Source organism: Panthera pardus, unplaced genomic scaffold (genome assembly GCF_024362965.1).
Source record: "Panthera pardus isolate Hobbes unplaced genomic scaffold, ASM2436296v1 HiC_scaffold_27, whole genome shotgun sequence".
Classification (NCBI taxonomy): domain Eukaryota; kingdom Metazoa; phylum Chordata; class Mammalia; order Carnivora; family Felidae; genus Panthera; species Panthera pardus.
The window spans coordinates 107,936,186-107,957,143 of NW_026526843.1; the positions used below are offsets into that span (position 1 = coordinate 107,936,186).

Genomic DNA, 20,958 nt, shown 5'->3' on the forward strand with positions numbered 1-20,958 from the left:
AAGCATTAAAAATAGAATGAGGTCTGGCTTGAGTTTAAGGTGAGTGAGTGAATCATGTGTCCGATTAAATTAGCATTGCACAGAAGTGGAACCAGAAGGGGGGTAGAGTATAACAGCTCTCTTCCCTCTGGGGTGACTTTTCCATCTGTACACTGCAAGCCTGCTACCAGATAATGAATGGTGAGAGATCCCAAGATGACAGGTGGCAGAAGAATACAGAAGAGTCTTATTAGCCAACTCCTACAATATGTATTCTGGGAGTTGCTACTTGGGCATTTTTTCCCTTAAAGAATACCTGTTAACAGAAATTGAATTTAGAGATAATATTCTTTACCTCATGACCTCCCTATAGGAGGAGAGGTGCATTAAAGATACTCATGGGAGAGCATAAAGAAGTGAGGGTAAAATTTTTTGGTGGCTGGATATCTATTCATCCTATCTTTGAAGGTATTTGGGGATTCACCTGTCTCCTGTTTATAGCCCATGAATCTGAATGGAACACGAGGGTGAAGAATATAGCCAATATTAAGCCTGATATAATCTGAGTATTTGTGTTCCCTGAAAATTCATATGTTGAAATGTTAATGCCCAATGCAATGGTATTAGGTGAGGCCTTTGGGAGATGTCTAGGTCATGAAGGTTGAGCCCTCATGAAAGGGGTTAGTGTTCTTAAAAAGAGACCTCACAGAGACCCCTCATCACTTCCACCATGTGAAGACACTGAGAAAGCACCAGCTATGAACCAGGAAAATGGTGCCTACCAGACAATGACCATGCTGGCCTCTTGGTCTTGGACTTCCCATCTTCCAGAAATGCAAGAAATAAATTTCTGTTGTTTATAAGCCACCCAGTCTGTCGCATTGTGTTATAGCAGACCAAAGGGACTGAAACAAAGTCAATCCACCCATTGCATTTCCTCAGGACACAGTGATTGGTTCACTGATGGTCCCATGATCCCACTGAGGCTTTCCCAGGGCTTCTGGGGAGAAGACATTCATTCTTTCCTACTTTACTTGAACATAAGGAGCTGTAGAGTCTGTATTACTACCCTTATACTGCTACAACAAGGAGCCTGAGACTGAAGAGAATAAAATAGGGGGCCTGAGGTAGTGAGATGGAGAAAAACCAAATCTTGATGACACTTTTGAGCACTGACTCCAGCTGTGCCTTGTAGCCAGCCCTGCCTCTGGATCAGGCTGTCTCTGGATTTGTTATGTGAATCAGTTTATTCTTTTAATTCCTTTTTTGTTTGTTTGTTTTGTTTAAACTAGTTTGGGATGTTCTGTTATTTTCTTTTTTTTTTTTTTTATTTTCAAGTTAGTTAGCATACAGTGTAGTCTTGGTTTCAGGAAGAGAACCCAGTGATTCATCTCTTACATATGATACCCAGTGCTTATCCTGAAAAGTGCCCACCTTGATGCCCATCACCCATTTAACCACCAGCCCCCACCAGCAACCTTCATTTTGTTCTCTGTATTTAAGAGTCTGTTATTGTTTGCCTCCCTCTCTGTTTTTATTTTATTTTTCTTCCCTTCCCCTATGTTTATCTATTGAGTTTCTCAAATTCCACATATGAGTGAAATCATATGATAGCTGTCTTTCTCTGACTTATTTCACTTAGCATAATACCCTCCAGTTCCATCCAAGTTGTTGCAAATGGCAAGATTTCATTCTTTTTCAACACCAAATAGTATTGCATTGTATATGTATACCACATTTTCTTAATCTGGCCCAGGACTCTTATGTTTTGGGAGATTTTTGATAACCTATTTAATTTCTTTGCTGGTTATTGATTGTCTAGCAATTTTTCCATTTCTTCCAGATTATCTAGTTTGTTGGCATATAATTTTTCATAGTATTCTCTTATAATTGTTTGTATTTCTGTGGTGTTGGTTGTGATCTCTCCTCTTTCATTTGTGATTTTATCTGTTTGGGTCCTCTCTCTTTTCTTTTTGTGAAATCTGGCTAGGATTTATCGATTTTGTTTATTCTTTGAAAAAACAAGCTCTTAGTTTCATTGATCTGTTCTACAGGTTTTTTTTTGGGGGGGGGGGATGGTTCTGTATTGTTTATTTCTGCTCTAATCTTTATTATTTCTCTTCTGCTGGCTTTGGGCTTTCTTTGCTGCTCCTTTTCTAGTTCCTTCAGGTGTAAGGTTAGGTTGTATATTTGGGACCTTTCTTGCTTCTTGGGATAGGCCTGAATTACAATGTATTTTCCTCTTAGGATTGCCTTTGCTGCATCCCAAAGGGTTTGGACTATCATGTTTTCATTTTCATTTGTTTCCATGTATTTTTTATTTTCTTCTTTAATTTCCTGGTTAAGCCATTCATTCTTTAGTATAATGTTCTTTAACCTCCATGTATTTGGGGGCTTTCCAAATTTTTTCTTGTGGATGATTTCAAATTTCATAGTGTTGTATTCTAAAATATGCATTGTATGATCTCAGTCTTTTTGTACCTATTGCAGGCTGTTTTGTGACCCAGTATGTGATCTGTCTTGGAGAATGTTCCATGTGCACTGGAGAAGAATGTGTATTCTGTTGCTTTAGGATGAAGTGTTCTGAATATATCTGCTAAATCAATCTGCTCCAATGTGTCATTCGGAGCTGTTGTTTCCTTACTGAGTTTCTAGATGAACTTTCCATTGTTGTATGTGGAGTATTAAAGTCTCTTACAATTATAGTATTATTATCAATAAGTTTGATTATGTTTCTGATTAATTGATTTATATATTTGTGTGCTTCCACGTTAGGGGTGTAAATATTTACTACTGTTAGCTCTTCTTGATGGACAAACCCCTTAATTATGATATAATGCCCTTCTTCATCTCTTGTTACAGTCTTTGTTTTAAAATCTAGTTTGTATGATATAAGTATGATTTCTCTTTCTTTTGACATCCATTAGCATGAAACATGGTTCTCCATCCCCTCACTTTCAATCTGTAGGTGTCCTCAGGTCTAAAATATGTCTCTTGTAGGCAGAACATAGATGGATCTCATTTTTTTTTAATCCATTCTGATGCTTTATGTCCTTTGATTGGGGCATTTAGTCCATTTACATTCAGACTGATTATTGAAAGATATAAGTTTGGTGCCATTGTGTTATCTGTGGATTTCATGTTTCTTGTGATGCCTCTGGTCCTTTGTAGTCTTTGCTGCTTTCCACTCAGAGAGTCCCCCTTAGGATTTCTTGCAGGGCTGGTTTAGTGATCATGAACTCCTTTAATTTTTGTTTGTCTGGGAAAGTCTTTTATCTCTCCTTCTATTCTGATTAACAGCCTTGCTGGATAAATGATTCTTGGCTGCATACTTTTCCTATTCAGCACATAGAATATATCCTGCCACTCCCTTCTGGCCTGCCAAGTTTCAGTGGAAAGGTCTGCAAGTACCTTTATGTGTCTACCCTTGTGGGTTAAGGCCTGTTTGTCCTTAGCTGCTTTCAGAATTCTGTCTTTATCTTTGTATTTTGCCAGTTTCACTATGATATGTTGTGGTGTTGACATGTTTTTGTTCATTTTGAAGGGAATTCTCTGTGCCTTGGAATCAAATGATGCAATTGGGAATCTCAACCCCACTGCTTCCTAGCTGCACAACCTTAGTAAGTTTACTGCATAGCCTTAGGAAGTTTGCTTGTGTTCTCCAAACCTTAGACTCCTAATACATAAAGTCAGTCTAATAAATGTTAGCTATTATCACCTATGTTTTTCATGTTATAATATTTGTCATTTGTAAGGTGTTTTTCTGTGCTATGTGCTGCACTAACCATAAGTGCACGCATGCACATGTGCGCACACACACACACACACACACACATACTGAGACACACTTGTAACTCTGAGATAGGTATTTTTTAATTCTTATTTTATATATGTAGAGACCGAATCTCAGGTAAGTTAAATATGTCACTTAGGATCACGTGGCTTTTGTGTGGTCAACCTTGGATTTGAACAAAAGTCTACTTGATTCCATATACAATGATCCTAACCTGCAAAACTAAACATTTTCTATATATTATAACAAGAAAGACAAACAACTTTGAACTTGCACTTTAACCTAACATCACAATTTTGCCTATTTCTTACACAGTTCAAGAATGTATAAAACAGAACTTTGTGTAAATACCAGAAACTACATACTAGCTTTGTGATAAACTAGGATACACAGATCCCATAGCTGTGAAACAGGAGAGGGAACAGATTAGCTTTTTAAGTGTTGAGCTATGAGCCAACCTGTACTGCAAGATATAGTTATGGTCACTCAATAGATGATAGAAACAATCCCTATTCACTGTGGAAAAGTCAAAGTCAGAAATCACAGCACACTCCATTGTGACATTAGCATCCTCTTCAACCTAGAACTCTAGGCAACCACTGATACTGATTTCAGAATGGAAGATAATATGAAACTGGAACTCGTGGACCTACATAGATCATGAAACTACACTCTTACAGCAGCTCTTAACTCTCAAACCTGGTGCAAGTTTATGCTGGTTCTACTGGCTCTAGAATTTTTTAAGTGAAGATACCTAGGTGGATCCTAAGCTTGTACTGAGTACTTGGAATAGACTAGAATTTAGGACAGGAAAGAAGCTATGATTTCTGGCCAACAAGGCATACCTTCTGAGCCAGATATTCTGGTTTCATAATGCTTTGTGTTTATTTGTCCTTTGTTATCTTTGAGTTTTAAGTGAAATATGGTTTAAATAACTTCTTCAGTTATTTTATCATTTTTAGGAAGAGAGCCAAATATCCGTATTTATCTGGGGTGTTAAACTGAGAGCAGCTTACATGCTTGTATTGATGGAAGTTACCCAATTCTCCAAAAGGAAAATGGACCAATGTTAATAATGGCCAAACTTCAAGGGACAGGTTGTTCCTTCCCATATGGAGATGTTCTGTAAATCAGCCAGTAATTTCTTTTTACCAGTCATTTCCTGGTATATATTAAACCCATAATATTTTTCTAAACTGATTTGAATCCTGTTTAACATTTGATATTGATGAATTCTTTTCCCTTCTGAAAATGCTTTCCTTGTTTGAATTCCTTCTCTTAGTTTTCAGCCAAGTCTTTTTCAGGCTCCTTCATGAACTTCTCTTCTTCTGCCTCATGTTTAATTGCTGGTTTTCTTCCAAGGTTCTCTATGCCTTGACCACTTCTCTTTTAACTATATATATACATACTGTATATAAATATACATATAAAACCATATATATACATTATCTAGGTGATTCCATTTCTAGGTGATTCCATTGCCATGATCTTAATCACTTAGGTACCCCAAAGCTACATATTATGAGAAAGACACACCAATTTTGGACTTTTAAATAATGGACAAGGTTTGGCCCTGTTGTTATCATACATGAGAGATGTAATGGAACCCCTGTCACCTATAATTGGTTTGGATATTGAGACTGATGATACCGCATATACACCAAGAGTGTATGAAAGAGATTTATCATCCACATAATAAGACTTTCTGGGGAAATAAAGGTGGATTCCCAAGCAGATCCAAAAATGGTTTGAAAGAACAGGGAGGGGTGGTTGGCTTTGGATTTATTGTGGTAAGGTAGTGGGTGTGGCTGGGTTGAAGGGTTTCCTTGCATGGGCTGGGGCTTGCATAGTTTGAATTTCCCCCTGGCACCAAAGTAGGGAGCATCAAGGCCTTTTACCAACTTGTTCAGATGTAAGGGAAGAGCGTGTGGCAGGATTTCAAAGCTGTCAGCAATCAAACATCAGAAATGGACTTAGACAGACAAAAACCTCTTTGACCTTGGCCACAGTACTTCTTACTCAACACGTCTCTGGAGACAAGAGAAACAAAAGCAAGAATGAACTATTGGGACCTCATCAAAATAAAAAGCTTCTGCCTGGCGAAGGAAAAAAATCAGCAAAACTGAAAGGCAACCGATGGAATGGGAGAAGATATTTGCAAATCACATATCAGATAAAGGGTTAGTATCTAAAATCTATAAAGAACTTACCAAACTCAACACCCCAAAAACAAATAATCCAGTGAAGAAATGGGCAGAAGACATGAATAGACACTTCTCCAAAGAAGACATCCAGAAGGCTAACAGACACATGTAAAGATGCTCAACATCACTCATCATCATGGAAATACAAATCAAAACCTCAGTGAGATACCACCTCACACCTGTCAGCATGGCTAACATTAACAACTCAGGCAACAACAGATGTTGGTGAGGATGCAGAGAAAGAGGATCTCTTGTGCACTGCTGGTGGGAATGCAAACTGGTGCTGCTACTCTGGAAAACAGTATGGAGGTTCCTCAAAAAATTAGAAATAGAACTACCCTATGACCCAGCAATGGCACTACTAGGTATTTATCCAAGGGATACAGGTGTGCTGTTTTGAAGGGACACATGCACCCCAATGTGTATAAAAGTACTATCAACAACAGCCAAAGTATGGAAAGAGCCCAAATTGCATCGACGGATGAATGGATAAAGAGTATGTGGTATATATATACAATGCAGTATTACCTGGCAATCGAAAAGAATGAAATCTTGATATTTGCAACTATGTGGATGGAACTAGAGGGTATTATGCTAAGTGAAATTAGTCACTCAGAGAAACACAAATATCATATGACTTCACTCATAATAGGACTTTAAGATACAAAACAGATGAACATAAGGGAAGGGAAGCAAAAATAGTATAAAAACAGGGAGGGGACAAAACATAAGAGACTCTTAAATATAGAGAAAAAACAGAGAGTTGCTGGAGGGGTTGTGGGAAGCAGGATGGGCTAAATGGGTAAGGGGCATTAAGGAATCTACTCCTTAACAAGGAGTAGATTGCAAACAAAATCAGTGTTGCACTATATGCTAACTAACTTGGATGTAAATAAAAAAAATAAATTATTAAAAAATGGATTTGAACTCTTTATTACAGATTACCATCATGATTAAGTCATAGTTAATTTATATTTGACCACTAAAATCCACAAATTCAGTCCACTTGTCTCTTCTGAATTATTGACTTCCAGATTGATCTTCCTACTTGCATGTGTGCCAGAGCCCTCAAGTTCAACATGTTCAAAACTGAGTTCTTATTGTAATGTAAGTGAATGACCTCCCAAACCACCTAGTTTTCAAGATTAAAAAGATTAGAGATATTCTATATGTTTCTCTCTTCTCACCAATTCATAAGGTCCTATTGACTCTGCCTTTGATGACCTTGCTGATTCATAACCTTCTCCTCTTGTAGATCCCTATTAACTATCTCAGTTCAGTCCCTTGTAGTTTCTTTACTGGATTATTGCAATAGCTAGATTCTAATGGCCATTCTGCTCCTTCTATCATCCTCCCTGATAATTACACTCCCCTCAACATTTACCACCTTGACCCCAAATGAAAATATGACCATGTCACTCTCCTATTTAAAAATCTTCTGTTATTCTTGATCAGTCATTTGTTGAATATCTTAGAATGGCATACAAAATCTTTTGTGTTTGGCCTTCACCTATTTCTTTGGCCTCATCTACCTACTCCCCTCTCCTGAATCCTGTTCTTTTAAATTCATCCTGGGTTTTAGTCATACCAAAATACTTTTATTTCACCAAATGGCCTGAAGCCATTTTTTTTGTTCCCATGCCTTTTCACATGCTGCTCCTTTTGCTGAGAAAACTCATGTCTCTGTCCTCTAGGCAGCCCTCTTTATTCTTCTAGTCTTAATATAAATAATGTCTCTTCTATGAGGCTTTTCTTAATTTTACCAGGCCACCTTACGAGCATAGCATCCTGTGTATTATAAGTGTAGTAATCATTTATTCGGTGCCTGACATTGTGTTAAGTCCTATACATACATTATATTAAGCAATTTGTATAGTAATTTTAGGAACTAAGTATTGATATCTCTATTTTAAACATCAGAATATTAAGGTGTAGAGAGTTGCAATGACTTACTCAAGATAACACTGCTATCAAGTAGCGGATCTCAAATTTGAACCCAAATTTGTGTCTTATCTAGACCAGTGCTTATTATCATCATATTACTTAAGTGTATTTAATGTCCTTTCTCTCCCTGAAGTCATTTTTGTATTTCGTCGGCCAAACAAACAGTAGTGCCTAACATATGTATATTATATGTAGAAGAAATCAGTATCTGTGAGGATGAGACTGAGAAAATGCCAAAGAACAATTTAATGTAGCCATTAAATCTGTAGGAAAAGTTAAACCAGGGCATCTGGGTGGCCCAGTCAGTTAAGTGTCCGACTTCAGCTTAGGTCCTGATCTGAGTTTGTTAGTTCAAGCCCTTCATCGGGCTCTATGCTGACAGCTCAGAGCCTGGAGACTGCTTCGGATTCTGTGTCTCCCTCTCTCTCTCTGCCCCTCCCCTGCTTGTGCTCTGTCTGTCAAAAATAAATAAACATTAAAAAAATTTTTTTAAGTTAAATCATACCATCATATTTGAAATCTAGAAAAGCTGATTAGGAAAAGACTGAGAATAGATGGTTATTTCTGCTTTTTTGTTCAAATATAAATAAGGAAAAATAGCTATTTTTTCTTAAAAACCAGAAAATAACTGAAGTAAAAACAATGTAAAATGTCTGTAACAGTCATATGTCACAACATCTATGTCCAACACATCTTGAATGGTCCATAAAGAGAAACAACTTTGGCTTCTGCCATCTGCTGCCTACCTCAAGAATAAATACCATGGAAGAGACTGAGAATGTGTTTTATGCAAGAACTGTCACACAAAGAGCAGACATTAAGACTGAAATTGCAGCTCTCAGAATGAGGAGCTGAACAATAGCCAAAGATGGGAGAAATCCTAACAGCTGGCAAGTGAGGGAAAGGAAGATGAAAAAATGAGTCTAATTGTTTATCTAACTTCCAAATACGAAGTCATAAAAACCATACAACATAATTGCAGCTCTATTGTCATTACAGGAGTGGTTTTTGCACAACTCAATCTACCTACCTGGGTTCTATTCTTCCCTACTGATCTTACTCATCCTTTATGATATAGTTCCAATGCCACTGTTGTCATATATTCTCTGGTCCCCCAGTCAGCACCCTTTTTTGCTTATAAAGAACCATATTTACACCTCAATTTAGCAATTTTTAGCTAGATTAAAGATGAAGTTGAAGCATCTTGAGAGCAGAGATTAATTCTTTCTTATCTTCCATGCTCATGACAACTGCCTAGTACAGGGCTGAGCTCTAACTAGGCTTTCAATTAAGGCTTGTTGAATTGAAATAAATCTGTAGGTTAAGGAATTGCTTAACTATAAATCTTTCTTGCCCAAGTGACTTGTTCCTCTAAGGACAAATTTTGAAGAAGAATTAAGAAGTCTCAAATAGTTACCTTTGAGTTCTGTTTGCACTTGATAATTTTTAAATGAAATATTACCCTCTGAATCGCACACTTTATAAACACAAGCGACTTCTTCATAGATACAATTCAGACATTACATATAAGCTTGGCTTTCAATTTTCCCAATAGTCAACCCTGATTCTTTGTTCTATTTCCTGGAAAGCATCTGCAGCAGTTGTTCCTGCCACTACAACTACTCATGTTGGTCAGCCTATATTTGGTGCAGCTGTCAGGGGTCTAGGCAAGTAGGCCTCTGAGTGATTAAGCAGTCAGGAGAATGGACTTAAAATCCTGTAGTGTGGGGGAAATAGAAAAGATGTTTGGGCAGAGAAAATGAATGATAAAACTTATGATGAGAGAGAGAAAGAGAGCAGTTTGTTGTCCCTACCTTAAAAGTCTCTAAATTTTTATTTATTCATTGGATTATCCATTTTAAACCCAAAGTCAGAGATTTTCCTAAGGCCATTTGTAAACTAGAGGAAAGCAAGAGCTATTAATATCATTATGGCATATAAGCAAAGATAGAGTTACTTAACCAGCATCAGTTTTCAAAGTTATGTACTACATTGTCACATCCCCAAAAAGCCATCTCAGTATGACTTAAGCCACAGGGTATTTATTATTTCACATAAAAAAAAGTCCAGAGGTAGGATACTCCACAGTTTATTATTATTATTATTATTATTATTATTATTTATTATTTTAATTGTTCAATAATTTATTTTATCATTCTATCTTTATGTTCTTTATGGTACTTCCCCTTCATAGTTGTAAAATAGCTGTGGTAGCTCCACCATCACCTTTTTGTATACCTAAGTTCAAAGGAAGAAAAATAAAAATGCTCTTATGTTTCTTATTTCTTGTAAGAAGCATTTCCTGGATGTATCCCCCTACAACTGACCAGAAGATAAGATTTCCTTTCACATCTCACTGTCCAGTCACTGACCAGTCACCCACTAAGCTAGGGATGGAGCCAGCCTTCCCTGAAGTACTGAAGAACCACATGGAGGAGCCATGTAGTCCTATAGTGTTTGAAAGGAAGAAGGGGGCAAGTCTCCTGGGGAGGCTACCCAAACTGGATGCTACAGTCACTTTCTTGGAAAAATACCAGTGGTATTTAAATAGTTCACACACACATCATTGCCATTTAAGATAGTTAATGGGTGTCATGGTTACTCATTGCCAAAGAAGAGGAAAATATTTTTGTGAGACTGAGGATTATGAGAGAGTATTTGGTCCTGGGAGGAGGAAGAGAGAGAAACTGATCAAAAAATAAAAGAGTCAAAGACAATCATACAAGAAGGAGGGATAGAGAGATGCATGATGTTAGTAGGACCTTGGTTATAATCCCATAAAAAACAAGGGCTATGCATTCTGAACTCTAATTGTAGTGTTGAGCATGCTTTCCAGTAACTTCTTTTTACTGAAAGGCACATTTTTCATTCTAACAGCTCAAAGAAAATGAAATACATTATTTTGCACAGTACCTTCCTATAAGGTTAGATATAAGAAAGAATTCCCAAGCAGTGCAAGTTGGTTATCTTAGAATCTACATTGGATGTTTCTGTAAGTAACAACTTGTCCAGCCTAGGGGGTGTGGTTTTATCTGAAGTACTGAAGGTGGGCCAAATGAATCTGGAGGCATTATCCAGTGATCAGTTTTCACATAGATTAATTGTAAATAAGAGTAGCTTTTGCACCATACTTAAAATCCCACAATTCCACATTCATTTCTTTTAACTTTTCTGAGGGGAGTTACATTATAGTTACAATGTTGGTTCTATATCCCTTTTCCTCATCTCTGTATACAAAAACCAGTGCTATTTTGCAGGGAAGATACATTGGAACATCATTTCACAACCTCTTTCTCAGAGTTTCCCCAGATAGAATGGCATTGTTTTTAACAGATGCTACTTACCGCTGTATCCAGGTGAGAGGAAGCAGAGGCACAAGCAGCAATCATATGATTTTTTAGTTTCTATAGAACTAAGGGCTAACTCTACTATACAGTTTTTTCTAGTACCTCTTGCTTCAGGAAGGTAGGGGGAAAGGCAGGGACAATTCTACCTATCAAGCTGTTTTATTGACTGCCTCTTGTCATTTCTGTCCTACAGAGATATTATGTGAGGGGATAATTTTGCTATCTATAAAGAGAAAACTGGGAACATCTTTAACATCTTTACACTTAGAACAGTGAAGTTTCTTGTGAACAACATGATATTTCATGAGAATATACAGTTTTTTAAATAATTAAATTATTTATAATTTTCATTAGTAAATTTTAAATGGTATAATTTATTAAAATATGAATAAATCATTGGATTAAAATTTTTCATTTATGTACTCCCTTAACTGTATAGTCCCATATTACTCAATCTTGGGAGGATAGTCTCAATTTAACACTTAAATAAAATGACTTGAGTTTACATCCCATATTGTGAGAGACTTAGCATTTCTCGGCGTCTCTAAGAATTCTTACATAAGCATATGTTTCTCCTAGTCATCTATTGCTCTAATACCTACATTTCTCTACATTCTCTAATACTGTCCATCAAAAATGTAATGAAAGCCACATATATAATTTTTAATTTTCTTATAGCCATGTTATGAAAACAAAATGGAAACAAATGAAATTAATTTTAATATCTTTTAAAACCCAGTATGTCCAAATATTATTTCAACAAGTGGCACCAGCTATGATTCGAGTGTTCAGTATCCACATGTGGTAGTAGTTAATGTACTGTATAGCACAACTCTATATTCTCATGTCTTATTTCCAATGATAGGTCTCTTCCCTCTTTGCTAACCCTACCATGAACCACTGACCCTGTTCCTGATTCCTCAAAACAACTGTGAATGAAGGTTTTTGCCTGTATCACTCTTTAACTTAAGGCTTGGGGAGGATAGAGGATGGTTACATTATTACACAGCCTGCCCAAACATTGGACTACTGGAAATTCCAGGTCTTAATGTGCTTCCACCAACTTTGTCATAAAGAATATTTCTCTGACCATTTCTTCTCAAACCATGACCTCCCACTAGACTTCTAAATAGAGTATTAATGGTAAAGGATTATGGAATGTATTGCAAAACTTTTCTTAAAAAGAGAAATTTCAAGGCCTTACCATCCTGCCCATCTCAAGGTCACATATGGGAGGAACCCTTTTCTGACTTAACCAAATAAATATAAATCCTTATGGAAATGTGGCTGAATTTTTCTTAATACAGTTAGTACATTTTGCCTTGTAATAGTAATATATTTATTTACTAAACCCCACTTTGTCAGCCATAGAATTTGAGGCCTGCCCTGTTTTGAATAAATGATTCTCCTCTTACATAATTATGTTTCCTTTCCTGTATATGATAGCTTCTGAATGTCTCTGACTTGTGCCCAGCACAGGGGATCTGATCACTCACATCTAAATGTGATTTCTTGATTGATTCTCATGTCACTCTCCACTGTGTGTCTAACCAAATTGCAATCACCATCTGGTCAAGATGAGCCTGTCTTGGTACCTCTGTGTGTAACCATCCTGCCTTCTTTATGTCTGTACATTCCTTGACACTTCTGTCATTCCATTCATCTTCCAGAGCACTTCACTGGACCAAAGTTATTAGTTGGAGCCAAAATATGATATGACTTGGCATATTTTTATTTTTATTTAATTTTTATTTTTATTTATTTTGGAGAGAAAGTGTGTCAGAAGGGGAGAGGAGCAGGAGTATGGAATCTTAAGCAGTCTCCACACTCAGCGTGGAGCCTGATGTGGGGCTTAATCCCACAACCTTGGGATCATGACCTGAGACAAAATCAAGAGTCAGACGCTCAACTGACTGAGCCACCCAGGTGCCCCAGCGTATTTTTTATTGAAACTATAGCTGATATAGACTTGAGAATAAACTCTGACTTATAAGACAAAATAAACTGGAAATGTGGCACTGGCTAACTAAAGAAAACTAAATTACAACAAAAGAAAATATTCCAGATGGCTACAAACCTTGACTGACATCTAACCCTTCATAGTGTCATGTGCTAACCCATGTGTTTACTCCACAGAGCATGATAGCCCTTATAACCATTGCTTTTGGCGACAGTTTTAATTGTGACACATTGAAGCATTTAAATAATAATCTCCATCCTTAGTCATTAAAAAATTAAAATAACAGTTACAATGCAACCATAATAAGAGTCCTCAAGTATGTGTGTAGCAGTAGTGGGAGACAGTTTTATTACTCTTATGGAGTTTGAGAATCCCCAAACATCCTGACTTTCAAATATTAGTAGATTACCGGAACAATACAAATGTGTTAATTTTTTTAAATTATGATTTATTTATTTTGAAAGAGAGAGGGAGCAATCAGGGGAGTGACAGAGAGAAAGAGAGAGAGGGAGGTAGACAGAGAATCCCAACCAGGCTCCACTGCCAGTGCAGAGCCTGATGTGGTGAGCAATGAGTAATGTATAGAATTGTTGACTCACTATGTTGTACCCCTGAAACTAATATAACATTGTATGTCATTTATACTTCAATAATGAAAAAAAAAAGCTCCATCTTTGGAGTTCCTCTGACTTTACTGAATTATATTCAACTGGTTAAAAATCAGATGGTATATTGGGAATTTTCTTATATTTTTTATTTTTAGTTTATGTATGTAATAGGGAATCATTTAATCCCCCTCAAAATACTTAGTAGTTCTTATTTTCCTAATTAGATTATATACTTTATGAGGATCAGGACTAGATATTATTTATTGCTTCACCAATCACAGTACCATTCACAAAGCTGAAGTGTGATTATTGTTGTCTCTTAACCCTGTTCTTGGCTTCATTAAGCATATTTCTCTCTTTCTTCTACTGCTCTCTCCTTCTGAGCACAATCGTAATACAGATTTCTTTTCTCTAAAAGAGATTACTACAAAAGAATTAGTTCAGGTCTCTGTGGTTGTAATCATCTGGCTCTGCATTTAGGTCCTGATTAATCCCAGACTGTAGGCTGACATGGTAGTCAAAGGGAGACTCAGAAATCCTGAGAGGAATATGACACTTTAAGTTTAGGATTAATTGAACTGTTATCATGATTTATAGGTATTCCACTACTGTATTTTCAGGGTTATTTATGAGACATTTACAAATTAAAGAAGAGGGAATGCTTCCAAGCTCATTTGACAAGGGCAGCATTGCCCTGATACCAAAACCAGACAAAGGCACCACAAGAAAAGAAAATTATAGGTCAATATTCCTAATAAACATGGATGAAAAAATCATCAACAAAATATTACCAAATTGAATTCAATAATACATTAAAAGGATCATATGCCATAATCAAGTGGGGTTTAGTCCAGTGTTAAAGAATGGTTCAACATCCAAAAAGCAATGAACATGATACACCACATTAACAAAATGGAGGATGAAATTCTATGATCACCTCAAGAAAGAGATGCAGAAAAAGCATTTGACAAAGTGCAGCTTCTATTTGTGATAAAAAACTCTCCATTAAGTGCATATAGAGGGAATGTACCTTCACATAATAAAGGTCATATATGACAAACATACAGCTAACATCTTGATCAATGGTAAAAAGCTGAAAACTTTTCCCTTTAAAATCAAGAACAAGACAAGTATGACCACTCTTGCCACTTTTATTTAATATAGTATTGGAAGTCCTAGCCAGAGAAGTTAGCCTAGAAAAAGAAATAAAAGGCATCCACATTGAAAATGAAGAAGTAAAACTGTCACTGTTTGCAGATGAGAGGAGAATATATACAGAAAACCCTAAAGACTTTACCAAAAAACTGTTAGAACTAAAAAGTGAATTCAGAAAGTTACAGGATACGAAATCAATATACAAAAACCTGTTGTGTTTTTTATGCACTAGCAATGAACTATCAGAAATAGAAATTAGAAAACAATCCCCTTTACAATTACATCAAAAATAATGAAATACCTAAGAATAAATACAACCAAGGAGTTGACAAGACTTGTAAACTGAAAACTATTAGACACTGATTGAAAGAAATGGAGGATGACACAGATAAAGGTAAATATATTCCATGCTCATGGATTGAAAGGATTAATACTGTTAAAATGTCCATATTACTCAAAGACATCCACAGATTCACTGAAATCCCTATCAAAACACCAATGACATTTTTCACAGAAAGAGAAGAAACAATCCTAAAATTTCTATGGAACCATGAAAGATCCTGAATAGCTAGAGCAATCCTGAGAAAGAAGAGCAAAGCTGGAGACATCACATTCCCTGATTTCAAACTGTATTACAAAGCTATAGTAATTAGAACAGTATGGTATTGGCATAAAAACAGACATATAGATCAGTGGAACAGAATAGAGAGCCCATAAATAAACCCATTCATATATGGTCAATTAATTTATGACCAATGAGGCAAGAATATACAATAGGAAGAGGACAATCTTTTTAATAAATGGTGATGGGAAAACTGGACAGCCAGATATAAAAGAATGAAACCGGACCACTATCTTACACTATACACAAAAGTTAACTCAAAATGAATTAAAGACTTAATGTAAGATCAGAAACCGTAAGACTTCTAGAAGAAAACATTGGTGGTAATCTCCTTAATGTTGGTCTTGGTGATATCTTTTTAGATCTTACTCCAGAAGTAATGGCAACAAAAGCAAAAATGAACAAATGGGACTACACCAAACTGAAAAGCTTCTGTGTAGTGAAGGAAACCATCAACAAAATTAAAAGGCAACCTACTAAAGTGCAGCCCTGGGTGAACATGGCACCTCCTGCCCACTGTGGTCTAGGCTCTGGGCCATGATGGGCCCACAGTGGGCCACTGCAGGATTTTAAGGCTCTGAAAGAGGAGCTCCCAGGCCAGAGGAGAGCACTGGCTGATTAGGTGCTGAATCTTTCCCACTTCTGCATGTCAGGGGACTCTGCACTTACCCCTAACCCTAAAGCCTCTCATCCACATCCTCTTCTTTGTGCCCTCCCATCCTTTTGGAACATTTGTGCTTCTTTCTTAAAAAATAAAAGTAAATAAAAGGCAACCTACTGAATGGATGAAAAACTTGGCAAATCATATATTTGGTAAAATCTTAATATCTAAAATACATAAAGAACTACAGTTTAATAATAACAAAATCAATCTGATTAATAAAAGTACAGACGATCTGAATAGACATTTTTCCAAAGAAGACATACAGATGGCCAATAGATAAGCTCAACATCATTAATCATCAGGGAAATGCAAATCAAAACCACAATCAGATATCACCTCACACTTGTTAGGATGGCTATTATCGAAAAGACAAGAGATAACAAATGTTATCTGAGAATGTGGAGAAAAGGGAATGCTTCTGTACTGTTGGTGGGAATATAAACTGGAGCAGCCACTGTGTAAAACAGAATGGATGCTCGTCAAAACATTAAAAATAGGACTATCATATGTTTCAGAAACTCTACTTCTGGGTATTTATTTGAAGAAAATGAAAACACTTATTTGAAAGGATGCACCCCCATGTTCATTGCAGCATTGTTACAATAGCCAAGATATGGAAACAACCTAAATGGACTTTGATGGTTGAATGGATAAAGAAGATGTACACACACACACACACACACACACACACACACACACATTGGAATACTACTAAGCTATAAAAAAGAATGAAATCTTGCCATTTGCAATAGCATAAATAGACCTCAAAAACATTTTGCTAAATGATATCAGACAGAGGAAGAAAAATACTGTATGATGTTCCTTGTTTCTGGAATCTAAAAAATAAAACATGAACAAACAAAACAGAACAAAACTTATAGATACAAAGAACAGATTGTTAGTTGCCTGCCAGAGGAAGAAGGTTCAGGAGTGGGTTAAACAGATGTAGGGGATTGAAAGGTACAAACTTCCAGTTATAAAATAAATAAGTCATGAGGATGTAATGTACAGCATGGGGACTATAGTCAGTAATATTGTATTGCAAACTTGAAAGTTGCTAATAAAGTAAATTTTAAAGGTTCTCATTAAAAGAAAAGCGTTGTAAATTTGTATGGTGACAGATGGTAAATAGACTTAATGTGATGATAATTTTGCAGTGTATACAAATGTCAAATGATTGTTATACACCTGAAACTATTATAGTGTATCTCAATTATACTTCAGTTTAAACGTGCAGGTTGATAAATAGTATATCAGATGGTGAGTTGTGCTGTGGAGAACAATAAAGAAGGATTATGGTCAAAAGGAAGTGTGGAGTGTAAATTGAAGTTATTGTTTAAATAAAGAAGTCAGAAATCTCCCTGTAAAATGGAAACTATAATTCTTGCCTTATAACAGTGTTGTAAAATGTAGGATAAAGTATTCAAATCTCCCTTTGCTGAGCATAGAGAAAACTTATATTTTATAGATGAGAAACAGATGTGGATTCATGATATTAAGTTTACTCAGTTACTGCTAATTGACAGAGCTGGGATTTGAACTCGGGTTTTCTAACTGTAGAATCTGGATTTCCCATTTCATCTTGCTGTTGTGCTGTTTCCCATGGGTATTGATCACACTTGGACACACATTGAAGATAATATTTGTTTGCAAATGAACCTAAAATAAATGCTTATTTTTCATTTTCATGACAAAATAATGACATCACATATTGGTGAGGATGTGGGAAAATATGGGTATGTAAAATGATACAGCTATTCTGGAAAACAGTTTGGCAGGTTCTTAAAAAAACTAAACATACTTGTTCCATATGACCCAGCAACCACAGACCTGTGCATTTACACTAGAAAAATGAAAACCTTTATCTACACAACACACACACATGCACACATACACACATACACCTGTACACGATTGTTCGTGGCAGCTTATTTGCAATAGTCAAAAGCAGGAAACTACTGAATTGTCCTACAGTCACTGAATCGTTTAACAAACTGTTGTATATCCATACTATTGAATGCTACTCAGCAATAAAAAAGGAACAAACATTGATGTACACAACAACTTGGATGGATCTCAAAAGCATTATGCTTACTGGAAGAAACCAAACTCAAAAGGTCACATACTGTATGATTCCATTTTTATGACATTCTTGAAATGACAATTTTATAGAGAAGGAAAGAAGATTAAGTGGTTTCCAAGGGTTAAGGATGGTGGAGGTTGAATGGATGGATATAATTATAAAGGAGATCTTTGTGGTAATGGAATAGTTCTGTATTTTGATTTTCATGGTGGTTACAGAATGTATTAATTTGATAAAATGACATAGAACTGTATACACAATTTATTCCAAGGTCAATTTCCTAATTTTTTACTTTGTACTATAGTTATGTAAGATGTACCATTGGGTGAAATTGGGTGAAGGATATGTTGGACCTCTGTGTACTACCTTTGCAACTTCCTTTGAATATATAATTATTTAAAATGAAAAGTTACGAGAAATCCATATTATGTTTTTCCTTCCCAGAAGTTCTAGTTGACTATTTTCATGTCTGCTTTCACCCTATTCTTTTATTTTTATAAACATAAGTATTTTCTCTTCTGTACCTGATAATTCTAGTGTCTCAAGTTTTATGCATCTGTTTCTATTGCTGTTAGTTTTTCTGGTTCTTGCTCATGGTGCTTTATTTCTGATGTATTTTGTAATTTTTACCTCTGAGATACTCATTTTCCTTAGAAATTTATTTTTGCTAATTTTTAATGTCTTGATTGAAATCATGGTCTTCCAGAACAAATTTCTATTTGCTTCTGCAGTCTGCTGGGAGTGGTACTAAACCTGGACTATGTTAGACTTAATTTTCCGCTTGAGGTTTTTTGGACCATATAAGTAGTATGAATTTAAACTGTAAACTCTAGAGAGAACTTTCTCATGATTGTGAATTCTCAGAGGATATTTCATGTTATTGTCCTCTATTAGGATCAAGAGAAGCAAGTTTTCTGTCTCCTTCTGTGGTGGGGTATGATTTTCCATTCACCCTTATTCTGTGTATGTGTTAGGTGTGGTCCTGTGTAGCCTCATTTTTATGTGCGGGATGACTTACTGCAGACTCCACTTGGAATGATACTGGTTCTGTCTTCCATACCTCGTGCAGTTATGAAAGGAAGAAGCTCAAAATTTGCAAGGTTTGACAAAAACCCAAGGTTTAAAGCTGCTTTGGCACTCCACTTCCCACCTGCCCATGTCTTCTGCCTCTAATTTTGGTTTAACTTGTTTTGAAGGGGGAGCTCCCTTAATTTTCTACTTTTATTTGAACACAACAATGACGATGAACTTTCTTTTATCCAGCATTTTAGTGTTTTGGTAGAGAGGGTAATTCATGCTATATACAATCTCACCTACAGCCCAGAATGGAAGTCTTACAAGTTTTCTTATATATGTTTTTAAACTATCTGTTTTGTAATCTCTAGCCTTCCAGAAAATACCATAAACCACCCCCATACACACACAACTTCATGAGTCACAAAGCAGTGCATTTATTCTACTCAGTTTTGTTTTAAATACTAACTTCTCCTTGTTCAAATTTTGTGCCCCTAAAAACTTGAGCTACATGATTTCATTTGAAGATGAAATGGATATCCATGAGCAATGTGTAAAATACCATACTGACAATTCTAAAAAGACTTTCAAATAAGTTGATATGAGCATAAACAAATTTCATGACAGGCAAATCTGAATAGAAAAACCTTTGCTAGCTTTCAAACAGGAACATTTGTACAACCAACAGAATAAAGCAGCAAGGAGTCTCTAGCTTCACCTTACCTAGGAAGGCAAATGAGGACCACAGTGCCATCATTTATGTTTCTCTGGAAGTAATCCACCTATGATTTCTCCAGGATAATAAAATTTCTTAACAGGGGAATCCAGCAAATTTGTTTGCTTCTCTGAATTGTTATCTAGGATAAGCCTCTGGCCTGCAGTAAGCACTGAGGTCGGATTTACTTGAAGGTGAAACGAATTCCCATTAAGCCCTTCAAGAGGGGAGAAAACAGCTTCTTCTTAAGTAGCTCAAGTCTTGGCTTCTGTAGATCTTTCTTTTCTTAAAAGGGTGGGAGTTTGATTAATGTTTTTATTAAAATGGTCTCCCCTTCTCATAGAAAAAAAGGAGTCTATGCATGTTGTTTTTAATTTTTTTAATGTTAATTTATTTCTGAGACAGAGAGAGACAGAGCATAAGCAGGGTAGGGGCATGGAGAGAAGGAGACACAGAATCAGAAGCAGGCTCCAGGCTCTGAGCTGTCAGCACAGAGCCCGACATGTGGCTTGAACTCACAGACCGCGAGATCATGACCTGAGCTGAAGTCGGTCACTCAACCGACTGAGCCACCCAGGCGCCCCGTTTATTCATGTTTTAAAACAGATTGAGCTACCTCTGCTTTTGTTTCCTCTGGCCTCAGATACATGGTTACTTATTGCTATATGTTAGGAATTCGATTTATTAATGCCTAATATTCTCTTTTCACTGAGTTTTGGAAGGTACTGGAAGGCTTGCTAAGATTCAGTTGATTGGAAAATACCTATTTCATTACATAGGCCTTTCAATTACTTCACTTCTACTCACAAATCTGCTCTTCTTCTGAATCCCCTCTTTCTCCTGGCACAAGCCTCTGATAGCATATATCAG

At 36.3% G+C, this 20,958-nt stretch overlaps 1 protein-coding gene across 3 annotated transcripts in view; it reads left to right on the forward strand.

Moving 5' to 3' along the window:
• Positions 1–20,958, forward strand: part of LOC109256384 (uncharacterized) — a 411,502-nt gene that overhangs the window by 256,637 nt on the left and 133,907 nt on the right. Inside the window, exon 3 of one of the 3 annotated variants that reach the window (XM_053891768.1) lies at positions 15,975–16,085. The exons of the other annotated variants lie outside the window; for them this stretch is intronic. The gene's annotated coding sequence lies outside the window, so the exon portion shown is untranslated. Of the gene's footprint in view, positions 1–15,974; positions 16,086–20,958 lie in introns of those variants that run through there. 3 annotated transcript variants of the gene reach the window in all.